The 19,972-nt window shown below is 46.7% G+C and overlaps 1 long non-coding RNA gene across 2 annotated transcripts in view; it reads left to right on the forward strand.

Moving 5' to 3' along the window:
* The window catches only part of LOC146431789 (uncharacterized), a 165,967-nt gene that overhangs the window by 105,107 nt on the left and 40,888 nt on the right, over positions 1 to 19,972 (forward strand). The window lies entirely within an intron of this gene.

Raw genomic sequence — 19,972 nt, forward strand, 5'->3', positions numbered from 1 at the left:
CCAGTTACCTGATTTAACAGGGCTATTTTGTTCTCCTTTAAGGGTGCTGTTGTGAAAATATTCTCTTTGCTTCTTTGGTCTTGAGGCAGTAACTGAACCCCATTCTCCTTCCCCCTGCCCCATCCCACCCTGCCCATCTGTAAATTCTGTTGTTCTGCATTGAAAGGCCTTGGCTGCACCAAAAATTACATCCTCAAGGGTGGTACTTGACAATACATAGAAGACAGGAGAACTGGAGAAGGCTGAGGAAGCAATGGCCATCAAAGACATGAGGTACTGCCCACAGGAAACCTTCTTGGTCCCAAACCCTTTCCAGACAGTTTTGATTTTTTTCTTAGAAAGAATTTTAGAATTTGATGCATAAATAATTGCCATGATAAGTTTTGTGTTTTCCACAGCACTTTTGAGTTGTGCTGAAAAATGAAAAACTTAAAATCTATGTTTTGTGAAAGGCCTCAATGTTCTCCGGATAGGGAGTCAATCTTCCAACCACTTCTACTGAAACTGGTGGTAACTTCCTGATTTCCTGGAGGTGATATTTGGTGTTTCCTAGAGGGCTAAGACACACAGTGACACCCTCCCTTGTGTTGAGTGTCTGCTGACCTGTGTTTGCTCCCTGAGAAGCAGCAGATTGCCCTGAAAGCCCCTTGAATTGTGCACCAGCCACCACTCAGCCACAAACTGACACAGACTGCTTATAATTGCCAGTGCAAATGAAAGTTGTTCAAACATCTCCTTCTCTGTAGCAACAAGCTAAAATGAAGAGCTCCAAAATATGCAAAGATGCAAAATAATCCTGGCAGGGGGGAGTTAATCAGGCATTAAAACCCAGGGCAGAGTCCGGGCAGAGATTAGACAGTTGCTCTTTAATCAAAGCAGCTGAGCTTATGTGTGCCTGCTAGTAACACTGCTTTTCAACCTGGAATTGGAGTTAGAAAAGCAAGGATTTCCTGTAATTCCATTAACACTATTATTATTTGTGCAATGATCTGGAAGCATTCTCTTCAACTGTGGCCTGGGATCAGGTGATGTAAAGCCAGCCTCCTATTCCTGCAAGAGCACCAGTAGATCCTGCCTGGTTTGGTCTGTCACATTGCAGGAACCACAGCAAAGAACTGCTTGTGAAGGGGAACAGCTTGCCAGGGCTTTGCTGCCAAAACCCCCTGTGCTGGTCACAGTGAGGGTGATGATCTTTCTTACCTGCCCAGCTCTGGCAACAGGCAAGTGCCAAGGACTGAAAACCACAGCACAGCAGAGATCTGGTTGTGTGCAATGCCCAGACCCTGCCATGTTTGCAGCCAGTTGGTGCTTTGGTGGTTTGCTGTGTAAGCTGGGAGCTCAGTCCCAGAAGGCTTTCCCTTATCATCTGGGCTAGGGGTGATGCTTTATCTGGCCTCTGAGGCTCCATCACCAAACAGCAGTGTTGCTGCTGAGCGGCTTTAGCCCTCGGGCACAGTAAAGCACTGGGCAGACCAGAAAAGGACCAAAAGCCACTTGAAGGTGTCAGCACTGAACACATAGCAGTCCCAGCATCTGCCTCCTGCCTAATGGAGCTGTGCAGATGTGAGAGCATGGGATTAGCAGGGCCCTGAGCTCCTCGCTGTCAGGATTTAAGGATGGATTTGAGCAGTACAGCTCAAGCACAAGCAGCTGCCCTTGTGACTGGTCCTTGATTTCTCCTGGCCTGCCTGCCCTGAATGCCAGACTTTCACTTCTCACCAGGCTGCCTCTGCATGAGTGCCTCTTCTCAACTCTGCCAAGGTCTCCACTCACCAAGCAGAGCTGGTGCTCACTGGAGCCTGGTGGACCCTCCTGGGTGCTTACTCAAGCAAAACTCTTTATAGCACTGGAAAGGCTGCCAGGTCTGCGAGAAATGGCACCAGGTTTGCACCTCCACATCTGCATGGTCACTGAGAAACTTCAGCCCAGACTATTTGGCCCTGCCTAGTGCCTGGACAGGATGGGTTGTTACCAACCCAGCAGAGAGAGTGGTAGATAAAGAGCTCATTTTTGGCAGTTTTCAGAATTTTCATGGCTCAGGTTTGGGTCTGGTGGCAGGTCAAGCAGACACAGGTTGACTTTGCTTATCTCTAGTCTTGGAAAGTTTCTTGTCCAAACCTGGCTGCAATCTGTGCCTTTTGCCTGCATTTCCATGCTGATCCATTTGAGCAATGGTGTTTGAATGAGCTTTGCCCATCAATTGCTCCATGATACTTCAAGGAATAGAGAAATAGTGGAAGTCCCTTTGTTTCCTCCAAGGGTTTTCAGGTGGCAGTGACAGCTGGCTTGAGAGAACAAATAATAAGTCTACTTGCTTCCTAATTTTTTAACTTAATCCAAATATTTCACTGTTCATTGATCATGACCTGTCTTCTCCCTATCAGATGGATGCATATTGAGGACATTTCTCATTTCTGAGGATGAGAGAGAGGCTTTTCTCCATCCTAAGCATTATGCAGCCATGAGAAGTGCTTGCCAGAGGCACTGTCTGCAGATGGGTAGTGAGTGGCTCTCTGGCTGACCTGGCACTCTGCTCTTAAGTTTGGCTCTCCCTGATGTTAGTAATCCTCACCAGTTTCCAGCTAGGATATTGCTGTATATTGTGGGCCATACGGAATGCTGAAAGGAAATAAAGCATTTGGGAATTGGCCTATGCACACAAAACTCAATTGATCTTCATCTTGAAATTCAACAATAAGTAAAAGGAGGCAAAGATATTTACAAGAAGACCACCTTGTTGCTTTTCTGTGCTACAAGGCTATGACTTAAGGAGTGGAGATGTGTGTGAAGACACATGAGGATGCTGCTGGGCAGAGTGATCTCCAGCTCCTGTGCTGACACCCTGCCCCTCTCCATGGTGATGGGCTGCAGTACCCACTCCTTGTTGATTGATGCTTATTGCCATCAGGATTGCAGGGCAGAAAATGTGCTAAAAACAGGCCAGCCACAAAACTGGCTCTTCTGAGTTGATTTGTGCTGTGTTAGGGGGAAAATAAGTCTATAAAGCCAAATACAAGAGAGAGCTGGGACAATCAAAGGCAGCATGGGGGAGAGACTGCTAAATAAAAGCAGTGGCAGTGATGTGCTCTCAGTGAGGAATCGCTGCCTTCTCCTTTAACAGTTAACACTGGATCAGCACAATCCCTATTTTTAACTGTCTCCAGCAGTTTCCTAGCAGCCTGCTTTGACTGGGTTATGCTGAGGGCCTGCCTTAATGTTTCTGCCATTGGGGAAAAGAGGAATTCCTGTGCTGGCCCGGGAGCTGCAGGACATTCCCAGAGTATCCTGCTTCACTCATTGCCTTTTCCAAAGCTTCTGTCTGGTTGAAATAAGAGCCCTTCCAAAATTTCCGAGCAATTAAATTAAAACTCCTTGGAAGGCAGGCCTGGATTGCCTTTCAAGAAGGGAGGCTCATTGCAAGCGAAGTTAGCAGTGCTGGTGTTGAACTGTACAGCAACACTTGGAGCAGTTTGCCCTCCCATGGCCAGTTGGAGCTTGCAGCTTCTGCTCTCCAGTGCTGCAACAGAGGTTTCCTTTGGCTCAGATGGATTCAGACTCTGGATTAGCATTGTGCTCCTTGCCTATGTCTCTTATTCCAACCCCTGAAAGGGAGAGCAGGGGGTTTGCTGGAACAAAGCACTCTCATGGAGACTGCCCAGCACTGCCTTCTCCAGCAGCACCTGCTTCCTTGCAGGCAGTTTTGATTACTAGGGGATACCATGGGCCTGTTCTGCATTTCGTGGTTTGGTCACTTGTTTGTGGTTTGTTGAGGCTCTTGTGTAAGCTACAAACTACCCAGAGCTGCTGCACTTCAGGGGGAGCACCTGACAAGTGTTTGCAGGCTGGAGCATTGCTGGGTATGAGCTCTCTGGACACATCTTCTGCATGCATAAGATAAGGGGAAATGGCCTCAAGTTGTGTCAGGAGAGGTTCAGGTTGGACATCAGGTAGAATTTTTTCACTAAAAGGGTGGTTAAGCATTGGAACGGGCAATGGTGGAGTCAGCATCTCTGGAGGTGTTTAAGGAAAGACTGGACATGGCACTCAGTGCTCTGGTCTGGTTGAGTAGGGAGCATGTGCATGACAGCAGTTCTCTCCCTGGTGTCCTATGGTGTCCCCAGCCCCACTCTCCAGGAGACAAATCTAAGGAATCTAATCCCTGTTAACGGGCCACTAGCACCAGCAACATTCCAGAGCTGAATATCTTGGTCTTTGAGCAGCCAGCAGTTACTGTGCAGTGTCCAGTGCAGCAAGTGTGGAGAGCCAGATTATTTTAATGACAGGGTGTCCATTGGAGTCTCTGGTTTGCAGGAGATTGTGATAATTTCCTCTTTCTTCCAGATAAAAGAAATGCAGAGTAAGAGAAGTTCCTTGGCCACTGCTGGGTGGACGCTTTGAATATCTCATTTAATTTACTAGATAATGATCACATTTATGGAACAGCTTGTTTCAATTTTCTCATTATCACTAACCGAGATGATAGCTTATTTAATCCACTTCTGCACCACTTCACAGACAATGAGAAATGTGGGAAAGAAAGTCATTCAGGAGAGTATGTGGAGCCCTGGCATAAGCAGGTTGGTTCATACAGATGACCCTTCAGTGAGGAAGCCTCAGGTTCTTGACGGTCACTGATAGGAAGCCATGTGGAACTGAGTAATTTTGCAGGACCTCTGCTGTTGTCCATTCAGGACTCGGGTCATGCTGGAGTTCAGTGGCTGAACCAGATGCCAAAGCTTTTTCTCTGAGACAGTAAGAAGTCTGTGCTGACTGTTAAAAGACTGATATATTGTCTGCCAAGAGGACTGAAGCAAATGATGAATGAGATCAGAGATGAATTTGCTCTAATACTAATACGTTATATGTAAGAGCACAGAGTGTTTCCGCTGATTCTGAAAGAAATTTAATCCTCTGCCACTAAGAAGGAAATGGGTTTGTAAGTCTGAGGAAGGAATGCATCATAATCCCAGAAGAAGTAGGCAGTGATTTCTTGGCACTGAAGATTTGGCAGGATTTTGAAGTGGAACAGGAGCAGGTTTAGCCAGTAGATTTCAGCAATGGCAAATGGGGTGAAGGACACCTGTGGTCTCTTGGCTGTCCATGGGATGTTGTGTCTGTTTTCATATCCTTACCCATGTAATGGCAGCAAGATTAATTATCCAGTGTTTTCACATAAAAGAGAGCAAGTTCTCCTGCTACTGAACCACCTTCTTTCCTGATCACAGGGCATGTGATCTGCCTACCATGGGAGAGGATGGGATCCCAGCTTCACTGTCAGCCATGGAGGAGAATCACCTGACAGCCCAAACGGAACTGCCAGAGAGCTCTGACATCTTCTCTTTATTTGTCCAATGAAACAAACAAACAAACCCACCAGCTGTCCAAAGCAGGGCAGGGAGAATGTGACTGAAGGATTATATCCACATGCACACCTTCAAGACCTACCAGCTTTTCTGAAGGCTTATACAGAGCCCCTGAAGTGCAAAGTAAAATTATCCCTCTTATTTCAGTTGGCTTCTAAAGAAGGAGGTACACAGAAGGGGCCTGAAGTATTCAGACACTCACCTGTCTTTGATGGTCTCTACCTAGAATCTTCTGGAGAAGTCAAGTGAAAAGCCAGGTGTGCATTGCAGGGGGATTTGTTTTTCCAAATAGAAATTATAAGACAAGGAGAAAAGCTGTGTTTTCAAAAGCAAGGAACTCTTTGTACTCCAGCTGTAAATCAGACTGTCAGATTTTCCTGCACCCATTACATAAAATATCTGCTTGGACTGTAGCTGTTTAGGAATCATTCTTTAAATACTCTTTTGAGCACCAGCGTCAGAGCTCTGTCTAAAAAGTCCTTTATAATGGGCTGTTCTGCCTTCAGCTCCTACTCATTTTATGCTAATTGCTGACAAGTCGTAATTTTCCAGTAAACCACTCAGAATAAGCTCCATGTAGATATTAATGATACAATAACTCTTTGAGCAGTCACCAAGAGTGAAACATGAAAAGCAAAAGGCATTTCCTTTTGGGATTTGACCCCCTGATGTACTGCTTGTCATCTACGCAACAGGCACAAATTCTGTGAGTGGATGGCTGGTTTTTAATCCCCGAATCACGGTGATGAGTTGAGCAGTTCCCTACAGGATTGACTGGGTTAGGATGGGAGTGCCTGGGTTGCAATTCTTGCCCAGACTTAGGGGAATGAGGTGCCCAGTTCTCACTGATTTGGCAGCAGGCACTGCAGTCTTTACTGAGGATTATTGGAATTGAAGTACCTCTGGTGTCACCTCTGGTGCTGCTCACTGCACTTCTACTCCAGCCTTACAGAGGGCTGACAGTGAGTTGTGTGACATGGAGGGATGGCCAGGGTGCACTGCTGATCAATGGTATGGGTCAGACATGCCTGGGGGTACCACTGCTGCCTTAGGAAAGTGCCCCAGTGCAGGCAGGTGTCTTGGCTTGAAAGACAGGTGTCTGCCAAGGAAGACGGGAACCTCCCTTGGAATAGAGAATATGACCCCACTCCCCTCCGAATTGTTTTAACTTTGAAACTGGGGGGCTTTTAGGCAAAGATATGGGAAACGGAACAGCAGTTCTTTACTAATATTTATAATGAGGCAAACAAGCAACACTAATGGCAGCAAAAGGAAGCAAACCAGAAACGCAGCACAGCCTGCTCTGGGCTGTCCCACCAAACGGCTGCCCTCCCGGTTGGTGCAGTTCCGCTCACAGCCGGCAGGGGCGCTGTTGGCTCCCAGCCGGGCAGGGCAGGGGCGAGATTCTGTGCGCCTGCAGGGGGCGCTGTAGCGCGGGGTGAGTCGCGCCTCTCCCTCACGCGGTAATGGCGGGCTGGGTGACCGAGTGCACTGCAGCAAGAACCTCGGACCGGCAGCTGGGGTGGTGAGGGCTGGCTTGCCCGGGATAGCGAGCAAGAGGTGGCAGAAACTCCGCAGCTGTGGCAGGAGCCCCGGTGTGTCGTGGCAGGCGGGGGGTGCGGGGTTACAGTGTAACAGAAAGCCCGAGGCAGCGGCAGAAAAGCGGCAGGCCTAGGGAGCGGCAGGCGGGCTCCTCAGCAGCAGCCGGGGAGACCCGCGCTGAGGGAGCGGGGATGGGGTCGGGGTCCCGGGTTTTCCCCTGAGGCACCCGAGTGGATGGTGAAGGTCCTTCCCAGTTAAATTGGGTGTTAATAAGGTCCCAGTACAACGGGTGCTCTTACAAGCAAAGGCTCATTTCACGGTGGGAGAAAAAAAAAAAAGGCAGGATGAGGCTGGCCTCTGGCAGAGGCAGCGAATTCTCCGCCAGGCAGCAGCTCGGCTGTCCCCCTCTGAAACCCAGAGAGCCAGCTTCCCCCCGGCCCAAGTCCCGTGGGACCTCTGCCCCTCCGAAAGAAAGCCCCCACAAGCGTGTGGGGAGAGAAGAGAAGTGCAGCCAGGTGTACTCTCCTCCGCCATGGGTACATCTTTTATCTCTCTTTAGTACTGGTCGTTATTGTCTCTTAGCAACGCATGGGACAAAATTCCCTAAGAGAAAGAAAACAAAAGGAAAAATCCTAACCTCCAACTGCAGGTCCAGGAAGGGAAGCGCCAGGAGGAACTTCTGGCCAGACCACCTAAGCTAAGGAGTAAATTCTCCAGTGCATTTAGCCCTACAGACACACATCTGTCCAGTGGTGAGTGGGGGGAATTCTACAGAGTGAGATTGTTCCAGGAAGCTTTAGTCTTATTAGTTTTTGGAGGAAACCCAGGAAAATTTCCACTGGAAAGCTGAAAGCTGTTATGGCAGGATAGCTGCTAAGTGACTTGGTATTTGCCCTCAGAGACCAGCTCATCCAACTTCATGAAAAATTATATGATCTGATTCTCTGGTTTTGTGTCACTGTAGGCCCAGTGTACTGTTTTCTACAAAACACTTTTGCCATCATATTTCCTTTTTTTTAATGGCTGGAACGAAAAGGAAAATTACAAAGAAAATGCTGAAAATGTAAAGTCTCTTATTGACTTGCTTCTCATTGGAGTCCAGTAACTTGTAGAACACTGTAGATTTTTCAGTCCTTTCAGTTACTTTAATAAGTAACTCCTAGTATCAGTTAAGGGTGTTTAAAGAGAGGAAAATGGTGTTTCTCTTGTCTGCCAGTTAATTAATCATGATTAGCACACAATCTTCAGGGCATCACCACCACCTGTGGGATTCTCCTTCTTCCTCTGCTTACCACCACAGCTTGTCTGGTATATCTGTTGATCTGTTAACTCGGGGCATTGTCCCCACCTGGAGAGGATGTTTGTTGACATCTTGTCTGGAAAAAGCTGAGAATATACCTGGGAGATGTTGAGGCACAAGGGAGCAGCCAAGCTGGGACTTCAAGGGAAAGAGGCAAGTAATCAATTGTTACAAATGAGTCAGCCCATGGCGGGGTTGAACTGGTTAGGAGCTGATGAGTATCTTCCTCTCCCTTCCTATGGTTTTGAATGGACAGGCAGTGCTACTTTGGACAACTTGTGGGCACCTCTAACCTGCAGGGAAAGCTCAGTTGTCTGGGCTCAGGGCTGGCTCTGCTTGTAGCTGGAAGACGATGAGGGGATCCAAACAAGTGGTTTCTGTTACTCAAGGTGACCGTGAAGTATTGCCGCTCCATTCACCTGCTCCACATCCTGCCTGGTGGAGGCATTAGGAGGGACCTGCCAAAGCTTTCACGCAGCTCTTACGTCTGTTCTGTACCCATGAGCTTGGACTGAGTCATTCCCCAGGCAGGTCCTGACAGAAAGTCTCTGTGACTCACGAGGTCCCAGGAACAAGGCAGCTGGGAAGAGCCACCAAACAACGGAGGCTTTCTCCTTGCCACCGCACTGCTGATCTTGATCTGCTTAGGGGAAAACAGAACATTCAGACATGCTCTTAGGCTTAAGAAGGGAAAGGAATGAATAGGAGCTGGGAGAAAATAGTAAGAATAGGGGTGGAAAGAGGAAAGCCATTTTGACCTGGCAGGCTACACAGCTGCCTATACCAAAGCCTCTTCCCATCATCCCTGTCGCAAAAGAGGCTTCAGTGCTCACCAGAAAGTGAAAGGTAAAACACTGCAGAAAGCAGAGGTTGGAAGGTTTTGTTAAACACACTGACGATCAGTGCCCAAGACAAGTATTTTCTGCTTCGGAAGATAGTGCACAATTTTGGGAGAGCAGTGCTGAGCCTCAGCCTGTGCATTGGGGGACATTCTGGGGAGCCGAGGGTCTGGATTTGTGACAGTAAGCAAGGATCTGGGAAGGGTACACACCATTTAGAGCATTTTAGAGGGCCATGGCCATCACTATGTTGCCTCTCGTCAAAGGATGAGCCAGAATGAAAGTGTGGAGGCCTGAAGTGGTCATTAAGTCCCTTATGATGTGAGTCGGTGAAGGGAAGGCCAGCCTGCACTTCCCAAAAAATGTTATATTGTGGTGTCATTATTAGGCTAGGCAGCAAGGCTAAGGATTAGTCCTTTGAAGTTCCCAGCCCTTTCCTCATTCTGCTGTGTAGTGCTTGGGGCTGTTTGAGGCCAAACGGTGTCTCTGTGCATGCAAGGAGCTGTCATGCTGTCATGAGCTAGTTAGAACTGACAGATAATGCTTGATTTTACATTATAACCCATTTTTCCCCCCACGCCGACTGTACATGTCTCTTCATGCCCAGGCTGTGTCATTTCCGTTTGTTTCCACTTATTACATCTCCCTTTGGCTGGGCTCTCTTCCTCCCTGCCTGCTGAGCACACGTGAGGTTTCGGCTGTGCCCAGAGCTGTGCAGACTTGCAGTGCTGTGATTCCGAGCTCGCTCCTCGCTGGGCTGGGCACAGGAGAAGGGATGGCACCAGCTGGGTTGGGTGGCACCAGGCCAAGCAAGAGGCAAAGGCAACAGCTTGCCACTGCTCCCATAGTAGGTGTGGTATGATTGATAGCAAACGTTTAAGAACAAATGAGTAATCCCCCTTTCAGTCCCAGCAATTTTGTCTTTTGTTATTAAAAAAAAAAATTTAAATCCCTCTGCACTCCATTGCTACATCCTGAAGGCAACTAAATGCCCCTCTGCACTTGCTGGAGCAAGATAATCTTTAAGGTCCCTTCCAACCCAAACCATTCTATCATTCTCTTCAGCCCTGTCACCAGTGTGGCTCCAGCTGAACCTAAAACTCTCCCTGTGCTCACAAGCATTGTGCATAAGACAGCGGGGATGTCCTGAGGCACCATCTGACACAGGAAGCCCAAGAGGGAGATTGATGCTTAGTTCAAATCCCCTGAGCCCCAGTCAAGAGCTTTTAAATATCTGACCACTCTTTCTCACCTGATCTGGAAAAGCAGCAAAGCACTTGTCCAGTATTAAACACATGAGTAGTTTTGCTGTTAATTGGCAAAGCCTGTGACCACCAGACACATTCATTTTAGGATGTCCCAGTTTTAAGAACATAAAAATAAAACTTAGTCCATTTAAATAATTTGGCAAGTCATTTAAATCTTCCAGGAGTAAAGGCCAGGCTGTACAGCTTGTGCTAAAAGAAAGAGCTGTAAAAGTGCAAGTTTTTTTTTTTCCTTCAGGGAAAAAAATCCCACCATTTTCAGATTGCCATGACAAGTTTTTATGTATTTATCTTTTCCTTCCCCATTGATGTGTTGGAGATAACTAATAAGCTGGTAAGGCTGATTATAATAGATCCAAAAATAAAACTCAGAGAGATTCCCCACAGCCCATATCCGACAGGTCTTGTCACTTGGATGCATTTGTGAAAAGCTGGTTTGTCTCTCAGATGACAGATGCTTTGATGAGCTAATCATCTCATTTCCGTGAACTGCACATCTGTAAAAACAAAAGGGGATGAGACTCGAACAAGTGACTAAGCCCTGTTCTTGTTTGCATTGTTTCATTGCTGCTATTATTTGAGTGGAGCTGCGTGGTGCTGCCGTGCCCCACGCCAGCTGACAGGTGACATGATACGCTCTATTTCGAGCATATGACTCCTCTCTGGGGTTCTGCTCACCCCAAAGCTCATGAGAGGATTTTTGCACACACCACTGGTAGTCTCTGATACCCCAGGAGCAGACAGCCTTGGCTCAGCCAACCTCTCATCTTGTGAGTGTGTTGCTCCAACTTAGGAGACAGATGGAAAGGGCAAAGCTGAGGAGGTGACAGCAATGCAGAGGTTCCTGGGAGTGACAGATGCTCTTCGCCATTTCCTGCACCAGTGGCCAGTGTTGATCCCCACTGCCGGATCTCCACAAAGGCCACAAGCAGCAAGAGGGTTCTCCTTGTGCTCAACACATGTGGAGCAAGCGTGGGACAGGGGTCAAGGCTGCAACTTTTCTGCCAGAGCCATCAGTTTTGTGGGGTCACCTGCTCCAGGAGGCAGTAGCTCTCTCGTGCATGTTAGCTTGGGCAGAAGCTGGATGCTAAACAGGTGGTTTCCTGCCTTTGTTATTGCCAAGCCATCATTTCCCATTATTTTTTCAGTGTTTGTGCTCAGCAGGCAGTGAGGTACAAGATGAACAACCTCTCTGAGGTTTTATAAATGTTTTCTTTACTTTTTCTTTATGTAGTGCAAGTTGAAGCACCAAGAGTTCCCAGAGGAACTAAGGGCAGTTCAGTGGCTCAGTCTCGATGCTCAAAGTCCACACATCCATCCTGTGCACCAAACCCTCCAGCCCATGTATTCATTCTAACAGAGGGTCCAACAAAGAAATTTAGTGTGTGGTAACTAACCTGCTTTGCTGTCCACCTCTAGTTAATTTAGATGAAATTTGCTGTATGTACCTTACCAGGCAGTCATGTTTTCCTAGTTTTCCTCTTTAACTTTATGGTCCTGAGTTTCATTCCCTTGTTGCAGTGTTTTCTGGATTAATTTTATAGCAAAATAAATTGTAACTGTGTCAATCCATCCATATGATTGTCTGAATCAGGAAGTTTTCTTTTTCTTTAGTTTTTTTGTGCACTAGAGCTGTGATTAAGGAGGAGCAGATAAAGATCCTTGAGTTCAGAGAGGAATATGCCCAGCTACTGAGGCTGCAAATGCTCAGAAGTTTGTTTCATTTTTTCAGTTCAAACATGAATTTAGGGGAAGGACACATTGTATGTCCCCCACCTCCGCCTGTCCAGAGCCATTTATTTCAAAGCAAGAAGTTTTTCACTCTGAAGTGGAAGTTTAAAAGGAAATTATCAGATACTTTCTAAACCAGTTTTGCATCTTTGTTACTGCTTTATCTGTAGTAATTTGAAATGCTGCGGGTGGAATGCTTTTTGATGGAATGCCCGCAGAAAAGTAAAGCCCAACTTTAACCCTTGGGCTGCTCTCGTCATGGCTTTGTACCTTAGGGTTGTATTCTGTGGACTGTAAAACTTCCTTGCACTTCTCTGGCAGATGTGAGAGGAGTTCAGGCTGTGTGTGTCTTTGCCTGACAGTGGACAGAGAGTTTTGAGGGTGTTTGTTTTTGCACGGCCAGTGTGGTGTGAAGGGAGCTGGCAGAGCTGATGGGGTGCAGCATGTGGGACTGTGGTCGTTTTCTCCCTGCTCTGTCTTTGCTAGTGCTTTGGGCTGTTTTCCTTTGGTGGGGATTGCAGCAAGCAGAGGAGCTCACACTGCCCTTACTGAGGTATTTCCAGGCTGAAAATTCAGCATTTTTGCATTACCCAAAGTTCGTGGGATGGGATGCTGGCTTAGGACTATCCCAATCCACAAAAATGAGTCGCACTGTGAGCAACCAGCCTCGGTGAATCTCCTCCCTCCATGTTCACAGATCAGCCCTGGAACATGGCTCAGTGATGGCTTTTTCTAAGCAAGTAGCTCCTGTTCCTATTTTTCTTTTTTTTCCTTTTTCTTCTGTCTTAGTTAAATGTATCAACATCAGTGCTTGGAAACTACACCATGGGCTAATGTTGCTGCCAAGCAAGAGTTAAAGCATGGCCATTCGCCTTTTCTGTTTCCCTACTAACAGCTCCAGACCTCAGTATCTATCAGAATAGATGCTGGAGCCAAAAGCTAACAAAGGTGGAAATGATCTCTGCAGGGCAGGCTGCTGTTTCCTGTGATCTGGTCTCAGGCCAAGCAGATATGGTTCCAGCTGCAGCCCCTGCTTGTGCTGGAGATGTTTGCTAAGAGGTGCCGCTGTACCCAAGGCTGGATCAGCCCAGGGAATTGTCTGTGCAACACAAAAATGAAACAAAACCAGGAAAGAGGAGATGTCCTACCTAGTAGTGTGGGTTTGGATTGAACATGCATAAAAGGCTGTTATGGGTGTGGGTTGTAAGGTTGTAAGGGTTGTACCTGTCCCTTGGGAACCAGTTTTAGCTAACCAGTATGGTGGGGAGATAAAAGTCTGGAGGAACAAGAGTTTGGTGGAGCTACATGCAGGGAAAGGCGGCTACTTCTGATCCTTGAGGTGTGTGATGGGGGAGCACTGGCCCCTGGAATCCCATTGAAGGACAGTGGAAGCTACACCAAGAGCCCAAATCGTTGGGAAATGTGAATGAAAAGGGTGTGTGATTCCATTGGGCACTTTGAGGCTTGTGGAGGAAGCTTACCTAAGTCAATTAGCAATAGTCATGTGCCCTGATATGCAGGAACCTGACCGGCAGCACTGAGGCTTTAAAAGCCAAATCTGATACAGTTTTGAGCACTCCTGGAAATAGGAAGGTGTGCAGCTCTCCTTTGAAAATGCTTCATGCTGGAATATTAACTCAGTTTTTACAGGGCTGCCAACACATGTAGCTCCACCAGTAGAAAAGGAGGAGTGGTTACACTGGTTATAAGGATGGTCTGCAGACATCCATTAAATTTTAAATTAGGCTTATCTTGATTTATTTAAAGTTGATTAAGAAAAGGTTGATGTTGAACCACAGTAAACCACTCTCAAAGAAAGGGTGCAATACAAATTAATCAATTAGGTAATTAGCTGGCTCTAGAATGCCCAGGTTTCATCTTTGCCTGTCCAGTTTTCTGTTAGGTTTCCTTTTGCATTTCTGACTTTCTCTCTATTATTTCCTCTGTGCCCGTGAAGTCATTTTAGATGCCTGTTTCTTACTGGTTTGGTTTTATTCTGTGGATGTTTGCTATAAAAAGCATTTAACCCTCTACCCCTAAAGCTTGTGCTCAGCTCCTTCTCTATGCTCACGCCTTACAGCTCTGTACCACAGAGCTCTCTCTGCTCTAGATGGCTTGGGAAGTACTGGGAAATTCAAGCTCTTAGCATACAGGTTTTTGCACTGTGAGAGGAGAAGCAGAGTGTTCTCAATGTCCAGGGCACCTGTAGGGCAGGTATGAGTCACTGGCATCATTGCATCTGCAAAGGGTTTGGTATTGACAGAAGTTTACTTATGGCTCTTGCCCTAATGCAGTTAAGATCTCCTTGAGTTTGAAAAGTGCTTTGAGATCTTAAGATGGACTGATCTTTCTAGAAAGACAAAACATTGCTATATTCACCTTCTTTTTCAAACCTTTTATTATAATTGCTTTCTGTGAGCTCCAAATTCACAGAAAAAAATGTATAAAGCATTAAAAAGTCATTGCTGTCTGTCTCCTTTCCCCCACAGATTGCTGAAGTTTCTCAATTTTGTACTCATCAGTTTCCATCACTTGGGAGACACATACATCAAGCCAATATGATCCATAAATATTCTTAATCCCACTTTGCTGGCAATTTTCTCTTGCTTTAATCTAATGCAAATAGGATCCCAATTCATATGAGAAGCCACACTTCTGCCTGGCTGCCTTGGAAGCAATGCCCCCATTCCCCCGCTCCCAAATGAACCACACTTATTTCATGTTTACATGATCTCTAGGCTTTGAAACCCTTCAAGGGCACCCGAAAATACACCCTCAGTTTCTACCAGTTTGCAGGCACTGGAGGAAATACTGGAGGCTGTTCAGAACAACAGCCTCAAGGCAGAGATCGGGGTGTACTGGAGACTCATCTGGCAGTGCCAAAAAAAGAAAACTCAGCGTTTTAGGAGGGTTTCTCAAGCGCTCCCCAGCACAGTGGGCGTGGGGTGGTGGGCTGGCAGCGTTGTGACGGTTGAAGCAAGTGGGATCAGCCAGAATTAAGCTGCAGCTCCCCGTTCTGAGCGGGGCTGTTGCCTCACCGCACTATCCAAAGGTGTGTTCTGTGCGTGGCGGAACATGTCACCCTCATTAAGCTTCCCAACGTCACACAGATCTGGAGCTGGTGATTTGCTTCTGGGACCACTGCCATGCCTCGGGGTGCCTGACAGGAGGATTATTTTTGTTCTTTGCAGAAGACACTGTTTTCCAAATGGATCATAAAAAGAAAAATGTGCTCGTAGGTGTTGAAAGAGCAAATGCTTTTGCATTTGACTGCACTGTGCTTTTTCTGGTTTCTCTGCTCCTTGGAAGCAAACAGGGGCTTTCATCAGGATTTTAAATTCTGGGTCCTTGTGGACTGGCTTTGTCCACATAACTTCAGTGAGGACTGTGATTTTGAGGGGAAGGCAATTTAAGCAGTGTATGGTGACTCACAAAACAGACTTTCTGAGGCACCGTCTGCTCCCTCAGCCAAGTTTTGCCTTTTACATTTTCCTGGGTCTTTTTGGTTTTGGTTCGGAAGCATTCATGCTCTCATACACCCCCAGGGGGTTTCTGGAGCTCCATTAGGGCAGCAGCTGCACCTGGTTTGAAGCTCATTAAATCTGTTCTCAGGGAGATGGTAGTGACCCCCTCTGCAGTATTCTGGGACAGCCTGATGTGCCATATCCTGCCCATGCTGCTCTCATTACCTGCCCTTTCTCTACTCTGTGCTACCAGAGACCCTCCTGGACTCATCCATGCCCATCCTGGAGGTTGCTTCTGGTGCATGCTTTTTTTCCATGCCTCTGACTTTTAGCTTGGGTTTCTCCCAAGTCCTTCCCATTAAGTCCCTGGCACCTCCTTATACACTGATTTTGGAGGGTTGTGGCCCTGATTTCCTGCACTGTAATGTTTGGATCCATTTGGAGATCTGTTTGTTAGCATCTCCCCATGGCTGCCCTGCTCTCCTACACCAGCACACTTCTCCTGAGCCACCAAATGTGCTGGTGTGTCATGAAATCCTTCCCCTGACTCACCCGTCTGATCCTTTTAAACTGCCCACCCCAAAAGCACACTGTAGGCTGGGATGAGGAAATCGCCCAGGCATGAACTGTGCTAGTGCCTTCATCCAAGCCTCACTGAAGCTTCTGGAAAGGAAATAGTGGAAAGTGGGACATGAGTCTGTGTCTTGTCTGAATGCTGAGGAAAAGCCCTGAATTTGCTGAACCAAAGAGGCCTGTACTTTCACAGGCTGGAAGGCAGGTTTGGCTGGGAGAGTGTCTGGGGAAAGGCTGAGTCTGATGGTCAGACACTATTCTCTGCTGCTGGTGTTTTGGATATGGTGGTATCTCCTCTTTTGTTCAGTACTTTCAGAAACCTCCTTTTTGTGAGGTCCAAAAACCAAACTTTTATGTGCATTTTTCACACAGTGGAGAAGAAGGAGCTGGTGGGGCTGAGAGTGGGGATGTCCCTCCCATCACAAGCTGGGTCCTCACTGGGTACCATGGAGGCAGAGCTGACGCTCATTGAATGGCCAAAAGGCAATCAGCAGTATCCACAGCCTCTGCCACTAGATATAGAGGGTTATCAAATCTTTCCTGCTGTTAAAATCCCATAGAAATGGAAACAGCAGCTTCAGAGTCTTTTTTCTCTCCATCATTTCATTTACTAACCATCTGAGCTCTGGTTGCAGGCTCTGTCTCTGCAGCAACTTTCCAAGGTGGGTGGATATTGTCTCTTTTCCCTGTGAATTCCTCATGGCACTGTTGATCTCCTGACTTAAATTTTTGGTGCAATTAAGGAAAGCAGTGTCATCAAACTGTCTGTGCAGGAAAGTGATGATCAGTGACAGCCTGAATGTGTCACATCAGCAACTTCCTACGAGGCACTTGCTACCTCCACAGAAGTTATCTGCAGATAGCTTTAGTTACTCTTTCACTTGCCCAAAGGGGAAAGAGTTGCTCAAAAATTAAAGAGGTCATGAGGCCCTCAGAGATTGCATCTTATTTCTGTATGGTCTTAGGAGGTTCTGCTTTCCCAGCCTGTAAAAAGGAGGATGTTCTTACCTGATGGAGGTAGGAAGTGTGTTGAGATGTAGAGTACAAGTGTGGCAGAGAGAAAGGTAAATAGGTCCAGTGCTCTGCAGTGAACCCAAACCACACGGGGCAGAGATTGAGCAGAGCTGCTGCTCTTGGAGAGGGCAGGACACAGTTGAGGTGCTCCTTGCTCCAAAATGAAGTCGGAGGGGAATGCGCCGAGTAGGCAGGCATCAGTAGGAAACAACACAGTGTCTGCACAGAGGCCTGAATGCTGCTGCTGTGCACAGAGCATCACTGACACTCTGCAAGTTCAGTTTCCAGAGCAGGCACTGACACTTGTCTCTTCATCTTGGGGCTTGTCCGGGAGCAACACTCTCCCAAGCTTGGTGTCAGGAGGGTGGCAGTGGTGTGTCAGGTAATAGACATAAGGAGCCTTGCAGAGAAATGTTATTACTGGTGTTTGTGTTTGTGTGTCTGTTTATTTTATTTAGCCTCTGAACAACGTATTTGACCTTTTTTTTTCATTTTAAATACTATTTGATCCCAGCTTCAAAGTGACCCCCTGAGGTAATGGTTCAGATAACTCCTGGCAGACAACTTTTGAGTAAAAGCTGGAGCCCCATAATGAGGCCTCGAAACATAAAGCCACCACTTCATTTTCCCCAAGTACCTGTATGCCTGGAATACATCCTCCTTATACTCCTTTGTTTGAACTCTAGAGAATGGGTGACAGAGTTATTAATTAAAACTGTGGCATGCACTCAGTTTGGAAAGGGAACAAGAAATGCAAAAGCAGTGATTTCCTCCTCCTCCTCCTCTCCCTCCCCTGCAACTTATTCTATTCTTGGATTTCCATGTGATATCTTGTCCTGCAAATAAAAAACCCAACCCACCTCCCCCATCCAGACTTATTTTGAGGAGGTGCTTGGGAACACCTTTTGCTTTGAACTGAATCGTTGCTTTATTTCATAGATATGAAGGCAGCAGCAGGGACCCACCCACCTATTCCCTGGATCAGGGCTATTGGCACCATGCAAATATAACACAAAAGACATGTAGGCAGTAAACCCTTGGTCTGGGGACATGAGGGAAGTGACAGAAACACCTTTTTCTTTGGGTTCACAGCCCTGTTTGAGTCAATGATGGTCACTGATGCTGCCTCCATCTAGGTCAGCCTCCTGGTGTGGAAAGATGTAGAGCAAGTTACAGGTGAAGACTACAGGTAAATCAAGGAATCTGTAAGGTGTCATCTCCTCTAGACAACAGCTCAGGGCCTGTTACCCAGCCTGGCATCCTCCAGTGCTCTGCATCCCACAGAAAACCTTCTTTGTATCATCTGCTTCTCTGTAACGTTCTTGCTGCAGTTCCCCATTGCTGAAGAAAATTGCTCTCCTTTACTGGCCTGGGTGCTGCAAGGAAAGCAAATTGTCTGTAGGGATGTCATTTTAAAAAATTAATGCATTAAAAATGTTTCCTTCCTCTACAATAATGATAATCTTAATTTTTGAGCTTCCTGCAGTGGAACATTTTCTTAATTGAATTCCTAATACATTGAACATCTCTAAAAAGCATGAATGGTAATTTCATCTTGCTGGCTGCATTCTCCTAAGAGACACTCTTTGGGGACTGTTCATGAAACAAAGACCTTTTTTCCTCTCAGGCCGAAGTTTTAACTTCAGCCTTTTCTCACCAGTCAGCATCAGCCCTTGTTCTCAGTGTGGTGGGTCCTTTGATGGAGGTGAGCTCCTGTGTCTGTCCCAGGGTACAGATAGATCTCTGCAAGAGCTACATCGCCACTGGCTGCCTCTCTATAAGGAGCCCTAGGTTATCAGCCCAAGCTTCTCATATTAAAAGGAAAGCCCAAAAAGAGTCTTCTTATTGTCACAAGCTGGGGTCCTGCATTTAAAAAGCAAAAAAGAAAGGAAAATGCATTTTAAAAAGTCACCAGTTGAGAATTTTCAGAGAGTGATCAAACCTCCTCCAGCCAAAAGAGACTGACATGACTCTTAAGTCCACTTCTCTGGCTCAGACCCTAAATAGCTGAGGTCAAATTATTAATAGAGAAGGTGAGTGACAGGTTCCAGATTCTCAAGTCAGGCTGCCTCCTGACATTTTCTGTCTGTAAAAATAAGTAGCCTTTCTCTACTTCTAACAAAAATCTCTTCCCTGGCTCTCCTTGACGGTTTCCTCTCCTGTCTCCACCTCCAGAGATGTCTGAACAGTATAATTTCCTTTTATTTTTAGCCATCTTTCATAATTGAAAGTATCTCTGTGTCAAATACAAACATTCCCATGAACTCCTCAGAAGGCACTTAGAGCAAGCAATTGATGAGAATGAAATATTTAACTGGGTTTTATACCTGTGAACTTGGTGACACCAGTGCATCTCAAAAGCGACTTTCATGACATCAGGATGGATGGGCATGAGGCTTTCATCTCCCCAGCTTTGATGGTGCTTCTCTTTTGGGGTCAGTCCTGGATCCAGCCTGAGGGGGGTGTGAGTCAGTGGCAGGTGAACTTTGGGAAGCAGTGGCTGATCCTGACTCCCGAGCTTCCAGCTCTTCCTACTGAGGACCCAAAGCTGCTGCCTGGGGCAAAGTGGTATTTCTCACTTGTCAGTAGCACATAGGGTGACTGTAACACTCTCCAGAGATCCAGCCACATCCACAGGCAGTTATTCATCTCATCTCATCTCAGCCAAGAACCACTTGGAATTAGATCCAGAGTCCAACCAGCCCCCTTTCTTCTCTTGCAAAGTGGCCAGAGCAGATGCCTCTGGAAAAAGATGACACAGGAACCACTTCAGGAGGTCTCCTTAATAAATGCTGCCCACACACATGAGTTGGCACTCAGGATCTTCCTGAGGCATCATTTTTGCCTTTTTATTTAATAGTCTTTGAAGGATTTTTCATCC

The sequence above is a fragment of the Lichenostomus cassidix genome, chromosome 12 (assembly GCF_008360975.1).
Source record: "Lichenostomus cassidix isolate B80296 chromosome 12, HeHo_3.0, whole genome shotgun sequence".
Lineage (NCBI taxonomy): Eukaryota > Metazoa > Chordata > Aves > Passeriformes > Meliphagidae > Lichenostomus > Lichenostomus cassidix.